The sequence below is a fragment of the Atheta coriaria genome, unplaced genomic scaffold (genome assembly GCF_025399875.1).
Source record: "Atheta coriaria isolate IRGN ID8LTWV9N9 unplaced genomic scaffold, Caltech_Dcor_3.1 hic_scaffold_10_pilon, whole genome shotgun sequence".
Lineage (NCBI taxonomy): Eukaryota > Metazoa > Arthropoda > Insecta > Coleoptera > Staphylinidae > Dalotia > Dalotia coriaria.
In genome coordinates this window covers 8,000,558-8,017,523 of record NW_027045452.1, presented here as the reverse complement: position 1 = coordinate 8,017,523, position 16,966 = coordinate 8,000,558, and the positions used below count along the sequence as shown (strand labels likewise).

Sequence of the window (16,966 nt, the reverse complement as noted above, 5' to 3'; positions counted from 1 at the left end):
ATGTTAAACGGTTCCCGAGATAAAACATAATTTACATCTGTTTTTTTTTTGTAATTTACAAAAATTGGTAATTTGGGCGGCGTTTTTTGGACACTTTTGGAGAAATTTTGGAGGACGGCAAATATGTATTGTATAGAATAACTCTTGTCCTATATAAATATGAAAAGAAAATGGAAATATCTTGAACGGTTTTCGAGATATAACCTAATTTACATCACGTCTTTTTGAAAACTTGCAAAAATTGGTTAAATTTGGTGACGGTTTTCAGGCATTTCCTGTTGAATTTCGGAAATTTACAAAAATGTATCTTAAAGAGAATCTTTTAAACTATCGAGATATGAAAAGACTTCCTAATTATCTAAAACGATTTTCGAGAAAAACCCAAATTTCTACTGATAAAAAATTTACATGAAAAATATCATAATATACAATTAAAAAAATGTAATATTTTGCTAAAAAATAGTATTTCACTTGTAAAATAACAAAAACTAATTAATTTAATCATTAAATAATTATTTTTGCATATTGTTAAAACAAAAATGAAAATATTTCCGATTAAAAATAAAAATATAAATTACCCAGCGTTGAAAAGCCAGAGATACTCGTACTGCTATAAAGTTAAATACGGCGTGGTTAATTAAAATTATTAAAATAATGATCGATTGATTGAACTGTATAAGTGTGCAAGATTCGATTAAAGTCGTTAGCGTCGTTCGCGTCTAGAATTACTGATCGCGCGGACCTCCCACCTCGCGAGGCCTCTCGCGCGCGCGCGGCTCACCGCAAGCGATCGCATCGAATTTACTTAATCATTTTCCACACGTACATGAATGACCCGGCGGCCGAGCCGCCCGACGAAACCGAAAAACGTCGTCGTCGTCGTCGCGGACGTGTGCTAAGCCGACCGCACCGATCCAAAAACCTAATCGAGATTATTTTATCAACTACAATGACCCGAAGGTATCCACGATGATCATGATCACGGACACGATCACGATCGGCGTTTGATCCGCACCGGGCATTCGGGTATTGTTTACAGAAGACTTAATAAAACAAGTTTGATGGACGATCTACGCCGGCTACTTAGTGAGTCGGTGTTGATCGGTCGATCATACGTGAAAAATACACGCACTCGACGTGTATAGTCTACAGTTTCTCAAAAAATAAAAAAAAAATAAAAAATAAATATCTCGAGTGACAACTTGACATCGACGCGATCAAGGCGCACGGAAAAAATGCATGAGCGTAAAAAATCAAGTCGGTTAAAGGATTTTCATAAATTAGAAAGGGTGTTGGAGCTGTGCGCAGCTTTACAGTTTTTTTCTGTTATGTTTGATTCGTATTTCTTTATCTCGTCGCGACTGTCTGACGGTATGACGGTAGCGTGGATCGTTTAAGCACTTCGATTATGTACATTTATTTTAATTCCCCGCGCTGAACGGATCAGAACTGTCGCGTTGAGTGGCGCATCCGAAGATTCTCGCCCGGCTATACGTTTAATGTGCTTTAAAACGTGTCGATGCGCAAACGTCACGGCTTAATGAGCCAATTAGGCGACGCTTCTTAATGTTTGACCAGCTTTACAACCCGTCTGCGTTGAATATTCCAGTTAAAAATTTAAAAACAATAATTTTTGCTTTAAAATCACATTTTACTTGCATGTTGTTATGTATTTACCTATAGGTATGAGTTTTAAAGTGGTATTTTTTTTCTAGGCGTTGGAGGTCGTCGATACCATCGAAAAGTTTAATAACGCGATCATAATTACCAGCACTTGGTAAGTAATTATGCATAAAATGCAATTTATACATTATTTATATACATTTTAACTTATTTTCTGTTAAAACATTGAAAATTTATTTTTAAATTTTTTGCTTTTTAAGTTTTTTTTGTTTGGTGAAAAAAATTTGTGTTTGTATTTAATTGATATACCGATGTGTGTATTTTGGTTATCGTCAAATGGGCGATGCCCAAGCGGTTAATTAATTAACGGCGTGGGCGTCCGCGGCGGACGCGAGCGCGCGCTGCAAATCGATCGGCCGTGTAAATCAGCTAAACACCCATTGTCGGCGTGCATTTATGCGCGATTTGCATAATAATAATTACTCAGCGCCGCTCCGCACCACATCGATCCAATGTTGACATGAATCTCGGAAATTTGTGAACATTGCAAACCTAAACTCTACACAAACAAAAATTTTAACAAAATTAAAACTGGTTAAAAGGAGTTTAAAGTAATTTTGAGTGTGAAATTTTTAAATACACACAAAATTGACTGATTTATTACCTTTACAAAATTTACCTGCAAATTTTTAACAAAAAAGAAAAACATTAGCTACGGTTAATATTTGGGGTGTAGGTATGCACAATTTAATATTTAAATTATGCAAAGTGCATACGCCGAAAAGCACTTAAGTCAATTTATACCGAATGTTTAAACTTTAAACATTTTCGCGTTTAATTTCTTCTCCTTTGAATGTGTTGGGTTGATTGTCAATGCGTGTCCATGTCATTTCATGCACTTTGCAATTGCAGCGCAATTCCGTGCGGCAATTTCGCGAAGCTAAACGCCAGTTTTTACAGTAAGTGCACAATGGCGCATGAAGTAGTAAGTGGTGTGCGCACCGCGAGCCTATCGCCGATCACGATTCTGATCGGCTCGTAAACAAATTACACGCCATCGCGAAAGAATAATGGAAACGTTTCGCGAATCGGCATGCCGGACGCTTAATTGTGCAAATAGCATTTGCATACGCGATGAACGGCCATTACAGCGTGTTTTAATCTAGGCAACACACAGCGCATTTAATTACACTTGCATAACCTCAAGGCGCAAAGTAAATTTAACAAATAGACCGAGACTGTTGTAGGTAATGACGCTCAAGGGACCACACATTTTATCACGTTATAGCGGTATAGCAGAATGCGTGCGCATTGATTATTTTATTTTTTCTTATAGAGAAGTTCATGAGGATTTAGAATTTTTAATTCGTTGGTTGCTATCGTTTTTGGTTTCGGAGATAATTGCAATCGAAATATAGATAAAAATTTGAATATTCAGATGTTTGCATACATTTTGTTATTAATTATTGTCAAATATTTTTATCTTATAAATTTCATATTTCATTTATCTAATAGAGAATTTCCTGTAGATTAAGAATATGCGATTCGTTCCTTTCAATCTTCTTTATATTACGAGATATTCGCGATTGTATAAAATGGGCAATAATTGAAAAATGTCACTTTTAGCACTTTTAGTCGCGTTTTTCGACCTCTTACTGTAGGAAATATAATTATTTTATATTTTTATCTGATAGAGAATTTTCCAATCTTTCATAATCAGCAATTTGTTGGTTGCTATCGCGTTTAGTTTAAGAGATATTAATTATCAAAAATCGTCGAAAAAAGTATCAAGCACCCCCTTGACAATTTTATCTTAAGATTGAAAATTTCATCTCTTAGATTTCCATTTAAACTCGTCTATCTTATAGAGAATAGTTCGTAGAATAGTCTCTGCGATTTGTTGCTATGTAGGGAAGGTAGCCTAATTTGGACCAGCGCCTAAGTTGGACCACCACGATAACCGCGGACTGTTGAAGTTTGTGCAAAAATAGACTGGCCCCTCGTTTTACTCGTATTTATAAACAATTAATGCAACTATTTGGGTTAAAACTTGCCGCGAGCTTTCGTCGTGACAACAACTTTTTGTAACCTTGATTATCAAATCTATTATAACGACGTAAGTGCATAAGCTGTCAAGCTGTTTAAACGTTAGATTTCACGATTATAATTATATCATCAGAAAGCTTATTTATTTATCTATAATTTATAGTATTAATTTGGAGAGGTTATGTTATATTAAGATTGTTGTTGATCATTATATATAAATTCTTCAAGTTGCCCAAGTTGGACCAAAGACAGGCACCGGGGATTTAACAGGGAAAACGTATATCATTTTTTCGACCTCCTAGAAAAGCTTGTGGACGAGCACAAATCTTCGAAATGATCCACTGTATGAAATGCCAAACTTTGGTTTATACAAAATGTGCTTGTGTTAGTGCTAAAACTAAAATTTACTATTGTGTCAATTGCCGTTAAAAACCATGGTCCAATTTAGAAACCGCGCGGTCCAATTAAGGAAACCGGTTTCTTAATTTGGACCAAAACCAATTTTTAAATTGAAATTTGAGGGGTATAAATAAATTTTTACTTAAACCAAAAATAATTTTTTTAAATTGAAATTTGAGTTTATATGGGTATAAATATAATTTTTACTTAAACCAAAAATATCATTTTGTTGGTAAGCCTTGTGAGTTACTTTTCCGCTATTTAATTTTATTGACAGTTTATATGTGGCTCTATAAATCAAAAAATATAAAATGGTCCAAATATGGCTATCTCTCCTCTACTCTCTTTTAGTTTACGAGATATTTGCGATTGAAAAAAATCATCAAAAATTGAAAAATGTCACTTTTTAGCACTTTTAGTCGCGTTTTTCGACCTTTTATTGTAGGAAATATAATTATTTAATATTTTTATCTGATAGAGAATTTTCCAATCTTTCATAATCAGCAATTCGTTGGTTGCTATCGCTTTTAGTTAAAGGGATATTAATTATCGAAAATCGTCGAAAAAAAGTATCAAGCACCCCCCCTTGACAATTTTTTCTTAAGAATGAAAATTTCATCTCTTAGATTTCCATTTTAACTGGCTTATCTTATAGAGAATAGTTCGTAGAATAGTCTCTGCGATTTGTACCTATGTATCTCTTTTAGTTTACGAGATATTCGCGATTGAAAAAAATCGTCAAAAATTGAAAAATGTCACTTTTTAGCACTTTTAGTCGCATTTTTCGACCTTTTACTGTAGAAAATATTATTATTATATATTTTTATCTGATCGAGAATTTTCCAATCTATCATAATCAGCAATTTGTTGGTTGCTATCGCTTTTAATTTAAGAGATATGAATTATTGGAAATCGTCGAAAAAAAGTATCAAGCACCCCCCCTTGACAATTTTTTCTTAAGAATGAAAATTTCATCTCTTAGATTTCCATTTAAACTCGTCTATCTTATAGAGAATAGTTCGTAGAATAATCTCTGCGATTTGTAACTATGTATCTCTTTTAGTTTACGAGATATTCGCGATTGAAAAAAATCGTCCAAAATTGAAAAATGTCACTTTTTAGCACTTTTAGTCGCGTTTTTCGACCTTTTCCCGTTGGAAATATAATTATTTTATATTTTTATCTGATCGAGAATATTCCAATCTATCATAATCAGCAATTTGTTGGTTGCTATCGCTTTTAATTTAAGAGATATGAATTATTGGAAATCGTCGAAAAAAAGTATCAAGCACCCCCCCTTGACAATTTTTTCTTAAGAATGAAAATTTCATCTCTTAGATTTCCATTTTAATTCGCCTATCTTATAGAAAATAGTTCATAGAATAGTCTCTGCGATTTGTACCTATGTATCTCTTTTAGTTTTCAAGATATTCGCAATCGAAATATCATAAAACCCGAAAAACGAATTTTTGACAATTTACCAATTTATTAAATTTACTTTTTCCACAAATTTCATATAGCATAGTTACGCCACTATACGAGTACCTACATTGGGTCAACTAAAAAGAAAATCAAAAATCACCGCGTGATATTTTATCCAGTGTAAACGAGAACAGAAAAAAACTAGTACGCGAAGCGACGAATTCGATACCTGTTACGTGCACCGACGCATGCATGTAATGCATCACACACAATGTAAGAACGCTGTAAGGTTGCCCCGATATCGACGGATGAATGAATGATCACATGCCTATGCTCCATCAAAGGCACTAGACAAAGAAAGCGATACATGGAGTCGCGTTGTTGTGGGACCTAATTTGTTACCAATTTCCCATATCATATCAGTTGTCCGCTCAATCAAACTTTAAGTGCGTCAGGTCTTGGGTTACATCGCCATCCACACCGCAATTTTTACACACGTGCAATTTTGCAATCAAAAGTTTTTATTTTTCATATAAATATTAATCGAGTAGCTCCGCGCCTGAATGTATGCAACTTATCATACACATAGGTACAACACCACACCACAAATGCGGTTAACAATTGCGTCATTATTTCGCAATCGTCATGTTTATACCTAATGCACACTCAATACTGTTTAAAATACTCGCGAGATAATTTCGATAAATCAACGGTACGAATCATAATAATAACCACTTAATGTTCGTTTTTATTGCGGCGTGATTGCTACGCTTTTATGCTTTAATACTTTTTTTTATTCAGTCAAGTTTAGATGACTGTAATGTTATGTGATTTAAATGACGAACACGCAGGTTCATTAATCGGATTATTATATCATGTTGTGTATAAGTATTTGATACAAAAAAGCCAACTAATGACGCATTTTTTCCTTGTAATTATTTTAAGGTTAAGGTTTTAAGAATTTAAGCCCCGACGGAATGTTTTAATAAGTTAATGTATCAATAGAGTGAAATTTTACCCTTTTCGCGTGTAGGAGGTATAAATAATTAACAGATTAATTAATGTTTTGAAAGAGTTGCGATGTGACACTTTAATGAATCTTTCTTGTATATCAAATACAATATACCGAGTGTTTTAAAATATGTTTTAAGGGGAATTTAAGTGGTGCGCTTGTAAATTGTTGTTTGGTTCGCTTCGCTTCTTGGAATGAAAAGTGGCGTGCGGGCCCCGTGCACTGTCCCGCACACAATGAGAGCACGATATATAAAAGCGGTAAGCTGCTGAAACGCCGAAACGCCGAAAGGGAAGCGTTCGCTTTGAATGAGGGGGAAATTAGCGCTTTAGCGGCCGATAGTTCTCTTAATTAACTTACATCACAAAGGCGACAATAATTAATGATGGATTTCGGATGGGAGCTTTTGCGCCCCCAGGGCAAGCCTTCAAAAGGAGGCGCACCTTCGTCTGAGTTCGTTTTTTTTTTGTTTTGTTATCAATCAAAAAAGGAAACAAAAAAATACTACGTTGAAATTTTTACTATATTTTTTTTAGTTTTAATTAAATAATCAAGTAATCAAATAGTAAATGTTAAGATTTTTATGTTTTTGGGCATAAAATTAGCAAAATATGAAATAAAAAGTGTTTTTCTCATAGTTTTCTAACTAGAAAATGCCCAAAATTGTGTTTTTTGCAATAAGAACACAAAATATATTGTTTTTTTTACGTTACCTGAATGGAAAATAGGATTTTTAATGAAATAATCATTAAACAAATAGAAAATATTTAATTTTTTGTATTTTTTCAACGTAAAATTATCAAAATTTATGGAATTATGTGTTTTTCACACAGATTTTTAGCCAAACATAATTGAAAACCGTGTTTTCCGCACTAGAAACATGAAAAACACTGTTTTCCACATCATAATACCGAAATAAGAGTAAATAATGTGTTACTTATTACGTATTACACGCTCATATATCAAATAACACGACTTTTATGTGTAATAATTATTTCTATTTATTCATCATGCCAACAAAACTATCCTAGCTACCAGATACCCACACTTAATACGTTCTCATAAATATCGAATTTCATATAAATGCAAATCCGCGGAATTGAGACTTTACGCTAAACGACAAATATCAACCTCGAAGTGTTGGATGCAAGCATTCAAAGTAAATACTCGTAATTTACTTGTGACACCAACGTCCTTGTAATGATTACACATCATGCTAATTGATATGTTTATTTGCGTTTGAATGTGCGCTAGATTAAAATGCTCCGAGTTTTTTCATAACCTGACGAGATAAATGACATTGGCAGGTGTATTTTTAAACAAAAAATTAAAAATTATATAAAAAAATATGACGAGCGATATTTTCAAACAATTATCGCTAATAAATGTGATTATAATTTGTCGTTATTCGCCGGTAAATATTTGTAAATTACACGCTCGCGCACACGTTGGTATTTTTCCATTAAGCATCGAGTATTAAGCATTAATTATATAGATTTTATGCAGTTCCTGTCCGGCCTGCAATAAAATGTAGGTTAATTAAAATCGACAGATTCTTTTTACAGACAAGTTGAAGTTGAAGTGCGAGTTGAGCTGGAAAATTAATCACCTGTTGGACAGGATTCCGCGTTCGTTTTTTTTCTTCTTCTTCTCTGGCTTTTGATTTTAATGCAGCGTGTGTTCCAAAAATAAATTTCGTAAAAATTCGCGTAAATCCATGCGTGTCTTTGGATTTTACAGTTGATCGACTGGTTTTCTGCGCGCAGCGAACGTGTGCGCATGATTATTGCACATCTACAACGCGTAAATGCTTGTTCTGTCTGCAAACACATAAAAACATTTAATATACACTGTGTTTATAGTGGTAAAGATTGCTTGATGTGGTTTTTTATGGTGTTGTTGTTTCAAGATGTATGTTGGTTGGTGTCGCGTTGTTTTGTCCACTTTTTGCGCATAATTATAAGCCGGTAATCGATTCAATCGTAATGGCTTTTCCCATGGCATGCACTCACGCCGGTCGCGAGTATTTACATTTAATTAACAATTAACGAGACTATTAACGACATAAATTCATAACGAGCAATTACAACCTTCATAATGCCATTAATAAATATTAGCGTCAGTTTACGGAGGTTTTTTGCGAATCCTGGATACAAAATATGTTCAGTTTATAAACCGGATATTTTTTCAGTACTCTAGAGTATTATTTTTTACTTATTTTGCTAATAAAATATATTTTTAGAGAAAAAAGAAACAAATATGAAAAAATAGCGATGGATGTATATTGGGTTGCATATTTTTTAATGAAGTATAACCTTGTTATGTATACAAACATCGTATAAAAGCAAAATGTGTGCATTTTTGTTGATTTTCGTCAAAATCTAGGTAAAAATTACATTATAAGTCCTATGTTCGGCATGTAGGTATACCGCATGTCCAACATTGGACTACAACATTTAATATATCATTGTCTTGATTTAACGAAAAACTCCGGTTAACGTCGAAATTTGTATAATTTCGTCGGTTAATATTAATTTCCTCGTTATAGCGTTAGTTTCTCTGTGTAACGATGAAAAATATTTTCATTTCTAGCAATTATGAGCTAGAATATTTTTTCAAAGACATGACATCGATGGTAACATTTGAAATATTGTTGTAATTATGATCCCAACATCCCTACAAATTGCAATGCAAATTTCTATAACTTAAGCACGATTTTTCAGCTAATTTGTTGGGGTGCACGTTATGTTACAACAAAATCATTTAAACATAACACAAGTGAATACAACTGAGCGACGCGAAATTCATATTTAGACTTCAGCAAATATTTACCGGCATTTTTACAAGAGTAATTGAGTTTATAACCAGCGCAACATAAGATTTAACTGACGTCAAATAGAGTAAATTCTCAATATTTGCTTAATTTTAATTTTTTGTATTTTAATATAAATATTAATGTGGTTTTGATGGTTAAATCTAAAAATCATCGCTGTAGGTAGCCTAAATGTATCATTGAATCATTATACCAGTGTATCACGTAGCATTTTATTTCGGTGATCAACTCATTGAATACTCTACTCTACGCGTATCTAATAACATAACCAACAATTCCGAATGTGATATGATGCGATGTGATTCAATGCGTGTATATATTTAATGAATGAACGACTCGCCATGGTCAGCGAGTAAATGACCAAAAGCTACAAATAGAAGCACGCTGCGTGTGTGTGTATGTTTACAAACGTTCAACGGGCTTCTTGTTAATGGGTGGCCGGCGGGAGGATGTGGTAAAGCCGCGCGGCGCACTCAAGGATTTCAACGATACGAGCCGCGCGCGACTGCTAATGCGGTAATATCGAATATGTTGTGTGGATATTTGTGCGTGAAGCCCCAAACCGAGGGCGAGCGGCGGACAATTTGCGGTTTTATTCACCGAAACTAAACAGTGTGTTGACGTGCGTCAGTTGCGGGCATTATTTGTGCTGCAAAGGGAAAAATAAAATCGAACACAACTGATTCGAATTAACTTTTGTTCGGCGAAGGATTATTAACTGCACGATTCAGTGAAATGTATAATGCGCCAATAGTTACCGGCCGGCATGAGGAGGGAGATTTGCTGTTTGATTGACTTTGAAAGTTTTCCAACTCATGTTTACCGCGTGTGGTGATTTTTAAAGGTCATTGGGGTTTTAAACACGAAGATGTGAATTTAGATTTAAATTAAAATTGGTATTTTGGGTTTTATTAACAAAATATTAAAAGTATTTTAAAATTGTTTTTATTAAAAGATGGGCAATTAAATTCTCTAAAATATAATATACCTATTTGTCATTATTGTGCGATAAATAGTTTTTGAGATATTTTTGTTTTTGTGAGAAAAAAAAATTCAAAATATTTATTTTTACTACAATTTTTAATAAAATTCATAATATATGCACGTAAAATTGAAAATGTTGCCACTTTTATTATATCATGTTAGCACACATTCCGTTGGGGAGTAATGATTGTGGTGGCAACACAATGCAAATTAATAAATGCGTTTACAATGTGCGCAACGAGCCGTGCACCCCATTGCACCTGCTTCGGCGTTATTAATTAGTGAATTTACCACCCGGCGACCCACATCCATACACACACACACATACATGCATTCTGTATGTATGTTATCATTGCACTTACACACGGTGCAGTAAACTTACATGTTGGCATTTCGCATGTTGAGAACTTAATCTATCAGCCGAGCGTGAACACACGCATGCGAAACGCGCGCGGAATTCGATTCGTTTCGCACTTTTCGCTAGAAAACTATCAAATTGTCATTTCCGGTGAAACATAAAATATGCTAAAATCAGATTAAGTAAGTTTTTCATTTCCACCATTAAAACGCCAATTTTACAAAGGTTTTAAGACAAAAAGTGGTATTTTAATCACGGTCGTGACTAAAGTACTTTAGTCACGAGTTTTAGTCACGAGCTTTAGTCACGGACTGGAGTTTTAATACAAAAAACTAAACGTAGAAATAAAATGGAAGTAGAAAAAGTAGCGTAAGTTAAACGTGGTTAAAGTGCCACTTAGCGCACTTGATATTTAAAATAATATTTTTAATTTTTTTTTATTTTGTAGAAAAATCCTTGAGTTTACTTTAGTAGGCAAGAAACTTTAAAACGCTGAACTTAGCCGACGATTATACGCAATTACGATTTGACGACGAAGTGATTCGAGAGATTACGCGAACGTACACTCCACACTTATTATTATTAGGCGCACTCGACTGGTAAAGGAGTAGCAGCAGCCGGTATTGTTGCTCCGGCGCGCGATTATTAACACAATGTAATTCTTAATTTAAATAATTGCTCATTAGCTTAGCTCGGGGCGCTATTTGCATTTAAAATGCACCAGCAGCAGCGCAGCAGTAATTATTATTAATATAATATGCGCTTGTGACGAATAATAAAGGAACCCACTCGCGTAATGGAAAAACAAAAATCAAATAATGCATAATAACACCATCCACACACAGAGAAAAAAAAACCTAAGAATAGGGAAACGGGAAAGAAATTAGCGCAACGTTGTATGCGTAATTACGAGCAATTAGTTTTCGTGACACTTATTAAATAAACGCGAACGCAACAACAATAACAATAACAATAACTACCTAGGTACCTATAGCGCGCTAATCTTAATGCACATTAACACCAATTACGTTATTATCATGATTGTGCCGACTGCCGCAGTTGTTTTTTCCTTTTTCTTTCTTGGTCTGTTTTCAAATAAATATTCGCGATAATCACCCCGAGAGACAATGCAAATGGTTGCCGTGCTACCAATTAAAACAATTACGCAAGTGCAATGGCGGTGTTCTTCTTCTGGTTGTAATAAATAGACCTGGGTAGTAATCATGGGCTTGGATGCCACGCAATGAATGGAATTATGGTGAAGAGAATAAATTTGTAATTATTACCTGCTCGGGGTGGAGTGGAAGAGACAAAACGCGGCGGAAAAATCATCAATGGTGTAGAGGTGGTTTAAGTGAGGTTAGAAATGTTGTGAAATCTGCTCGGGTTTGATTAATGATGGTAGGTAATGGTTTCACACGATATCGAGAAATAACTGTAAGTTAATAATCTGGATGAAAATTTGTCTAATAATGTTCGGAAACATTAATTTTTTACAATAAATTAGATATTTTTGGAGAGATTGTTGTTTTTTGAGTAAAAAATTACATTTTTGTTGATAATTTTTCGCTTCTTCCTCTAAAATTAGTGAAAATTAAATTTAAGAGGATGTGACGTCATTATTGAGTCGTTCATTATGAATTTTGCAACAGTTTTTATTAAAATACTCGTAAAATTCAATAAAAATGCGTATTTTTATATTCTATAGCTAAAATGACAATAGATGGAGCCACTTGACATCGTTATAAAGTTATTTCGATGAATAAACACAAAGTTATGCTGATGGTGAGGACTTGTTGGTTGGCTGAGTAATTGGTGCACGCACAGATGTTGCGAGGCACCTTGCTGTGCCCTAATGCATTCGTCGGCTACTAATATCCGACAACAATGCCCTCCGAATGCCCAGCCAAATGAAAATCTAATTATATCTACAAAACGAGTGTTGAATTAATTTACTTCATCTATCAAATTTAAATTAAAGAATCACACAGTTACAATTTACAAAATAAAATATAGATTTTAAAGAAAAGTAAATTTCTACATTTTTGTTCATAAAAAGTGTTTAAACAATAATAATTTTTAAAACTTTTTATTTTCATATACAGAATTAAATTCTGAATCTACTACTGAAAGAAAAATAATTCTATCTATTTGCATTCCAAAGTTATTAACAAAAAATTATAACAAAACATATTTTTGAGAAGATTTTTGTAGTTTTTTGTTTATAACTTTTAAGCGAAAAGAGATACAGAGTTGGTTTTTGATTATTTAGACGTAGAATTAAATTCTGCATCATATAGTTTTTGAAATTTTCAAAATTAATAAATAAATAAAAAGTTATTTGATTTTGAAACAAAAATTAGTAAAAAAAGTATTTATTTTATAATTATGTGTATTTGTAACCGGAGTTAATTGTTTGCACCACTAAAGCATGAAATAGAAAATTGAAGCGGAAACGCGATCTTTATCTTCGGGATATTGCGCTCCGAAAGGACTCCGAGGGTGAATTTGCATGAACAGACGAGCTGTTGATGTAATTAATAAGTCAAAACTATCAAGATCGAGCTGCTCGTAAATTATCTAAACCGTTGCAAAGTTACACTCAACTCAACTTTATACATTCAAATTTAAATTATTTACCTACCTACACTTACATTCACAGGGTGATAACACAAAAAAATAAAAATAAAAATAAAAAACTCTCGGCGTTTTAATTAATCGCGCTTGTTTACGAATCTAAACGCGTGAATACGCGCGTAATTAAGATTTTTCAATGGATGATTTATGAAGAATTTAGCTGCGTCTTTAGTTTCCTAAAGTAACAGTACCGCTAATAAGCTTTTAATCTACCGACTGCCAACCTGGTGGTCATCGTCGAAGAATCGAAATCGGTAGCTGGTAGGCCTACACGCGCTCGTTTGTTACTTCTTCAGACATCGATCACTGAATGCAGCGAACGATTTATTCGGCAACAATTGGGCTTAATTTTGTATAAAACGCTTAACATGTTTAATCATCATCAATTGCATTTGTGTGGGATTCATTTCGGCTACTAGAACTACATTAACCTCAATTTTAAGCTACTAGGAGTGAATAGTTGGAAAATTAAACGTTGTTTTCAGAACAAAATGGTAGAAATTTCAACTGAATAAAATATAAATTAATTATTAGAATAGAAATTTATTGAAACATGCATAGAAATATTAATAGTTTACAAAAAATATGATATTTTTATAGAAATTTTTGTTTTTTAATGGAAAAAATTGATTTTTTGTTTGTATTTTTAAAATTCGCGCCAAAATACATGACGTTATTGTTGAGTAGTTTGGTTTCAATAGTATTTAACATATTTTAGCGTTTTTTCTGTATTTTTTATATGTTTTTTGTTCAAATTTTTGTAAAAATTATGTTTTTCTTAAAAATTTAAAGATTTGGCGTTTGTTATGACGTCAATATTGAGTTTATTAGACAAAATTTGTGAAAAAACAGACAAATTTAACAAAACACGTTTGAGGTTATGCATATTAGGGATGTGACGTCATTATTGAGTCTTCCACTATGAATTTTACAAGAGATTTTATTAAAACACTCAATAATTATAATAAAAATCTAATTTTTGCTTTTAAATCTGCTCTAACCTCAATTTAAAACTACTATTCACATAAAACTAAAATTAAATGATGTTTTGAGAACAAAATGCTAGAATTTCAACTGACAAAACGGATCCAATTAGGGCTCTGGTGGAAAAGAATTGTGTGTTTGAAAGCTTTTGTTGTGTTGTGTTTTTGTCTGTGCCGCCTGCGCCATCCAAAACCGAAATCGATGGTTCCGCGTGGTTCCGGGCGGTGTGCTGCTTTTAATTAACAAACAAGCAAGAAGCGAGCGCGCGCGCAAACGGAAATTAATTTGCATTTAATTTGTAATAGAACCGGACGAACGGAAAGCGCTTAAAGACTCTTTCGGTGTTCGCACCGTGCACGACAGATAACAAACACAGCGCACCACAACATAGACGTCGATATAATTAATTAGCCGGCTAACAATGCCGGCGCTGAGGTGATAATCGACCAATTAAAGCGTTACCAACCGAAAACGCTTTTATCAATTCGAACAATGTTTTTGTATAGACACATACTCATAATACAATAACGATTAAACCATATGTCCATAAATTTCACCCTTCGATGGTAAATTTTTTATTTTATTTCGAAGACAATAAGAGATGATTATGTGACTGTTGCACACCATACACCCACGCATATATTTTTTGTGCACGTCATTATGTGATGTTTAATGTGTGTTTTGTTTGCCCAAGGCATGCATAACGCAATTTATTAAGGGCTTTTTTATGTTTGCGCTTCTTTTGTGAGAACCGCCGCGTTCGTTATTCGCGTAATGCCCGTAAAACATTGTATCGTTCGTGGCCATTGGCGAGTTAAACGCTTGTTGCTCGACGGCGATGACTGGCCGAATTAGATGACAATAGGTTAGGTGTCTGCTTAAATACGGATGAATTCGTGACGGTGGCGTACCGTGCGCAACGTTTTAATCTAACTTAAACTGTTCACTCGCTAAATACTAAATAAATAATTATTATACCTAATTTTTTTTCAGCTTCCATCTGTAAAATACCAGTTTGTAGACACAAAAAGTGGTATTTTATATTTGAACGGTTAAGAAGTGAGTAAAATACATTATCTACGTGCATTATCTACGGGACGGAGCTTGCGCATGCGCATTTGCCTATAGAGCAACACAAGACCGTATGAAATGCCATGCGACGTAAGTCAAACACGTGACTAAAATTATTAAACACTCGATTTCTTAAACTAAATCAATCTCGTGAATAAAATCCCCATTTAACCACTTGATAAATTATTATACTAATTTAACATTGCATTGCCATTTATGAAACGGCGTCGTTAATGTGAGAATTCAATGATTAATTATAATTATATTACGAAAAATCAATAAGAGCGACGCGCGGGTATTAGCAGATGCCAAAGCGGATGAAATGCGAATGCGCCACTTAATAATAATCAATCGGTGGTAAGCTTGCGGAGCGAATATTTTAATTGCGGCGCGGCACAGGCGGCAAGAAAGTCTCTTCGTCGTCGTCTTGGTCGCGCAGTCGTAACATGTATAATTATAATTACATTTAGGTTGCGCTTAGTGGTTTTAATTCGATTTCCAAATATGGATGGGTTGGCGTCGGCCAGGCCATCGATTTGCGCTGTGGTCGATCCTTTGTGGATGAAATGTAACAAGTATTCATTATACATTCGTTGATTTTCTTCAATTAAGCAAAACTTTATTGATAAAAACAAAATATTTAGAGTTTTTCAGTGGAAATTGTAAATTTTACAAAAATTGAGAAATAATTTTTGATTTTTTGTTTTAAGTGATTTTATTTGATGTTTTGGTAAAATATTTAAAGTTTTTTGCATTATAAGATTGTCAATTAAATTCTCTTTAATTTGACATATTCATCAATATTCTACAATAAATATTCTCAGAGATATTTCACTTTAATTAAAAACAAATTTTTCAAAAAAAAATTACTTTTAAAAATATCAAAATAATTATTTTATTTTAAAAGCACTAAACTAAATTTAATTAACCACCTTATTATATCCCTAACGTGTGTCGATTGTGTGTCGATATAATTTAATTTCAATAAAACCGAAATTAAACCGAATTCAATAGCGTGCTGGCGCGTCTCGTGTGACATGTGTTCATAAATTACGCCAACGACATTCGGGTGGAGAGTCCGAAATAAAAAACTCAAACGAATTAGGGACAACTAATTGCCACTTCCGGTGCGGTGGTGCATACACACACGGCGGACGTGCGTCCTCAACACCTAGCTAGATACACTTGACAACAAAGGTACTTATATAGCCACAGAACAACACAAACCACAATTAAATAATGAATAATATTCCTCTTGAGTGCCTTGAGCAACCAACGATCAAGTAACAAACAAATACTTCCGGTTTAAAACAATTTCAATCAAAAATTAAAAATTTCTCTTTAAAATGGCTAAAAAGTATTTATTTATGTTTAATTTTGTTTAATTCTGTTTGATGCGTTGATGTTTGTAGTTTTTGTTGTTTTCCTATTATCCTCATTGGTTCCGGTCGGCGTGTTTGTTTTGTGAAACGCGCTTTTACACTTAAATCACCGGCAATCAAAGCGAATGCGCGCGCGGCGGTTAATGGTAATCCAGCCATGCGATAAAGCAACGCCGTCGTCGTGTCCCCAGTGCGTGGAAAAAATCCCAACGCCC

General features: G+C 33.8%; 1 long non-coding RNA gene across 1 annotated transcript in view; it reads left to right on the top strand.

The window, feature by feature from the left end:
• The first annotated feature begins 1,726 nt into the window (after positions 1-1,726).
• LOC135801134 (uncharacterized) overlaps positions 1,727-16,966 on the top strand; it is a 66,286-nt gene continuing 51,046 nt past the window's right edge. Inside the window, exon 1 of the long non-coding RNA XR_010550310.1 lies at positions 1,727-1,777. This is a non-coding gene — a long non-coding RNA (uncharacterized lncRNA). The remainder of the gene's footprint in view (positions 1,778-16,966) is intronic.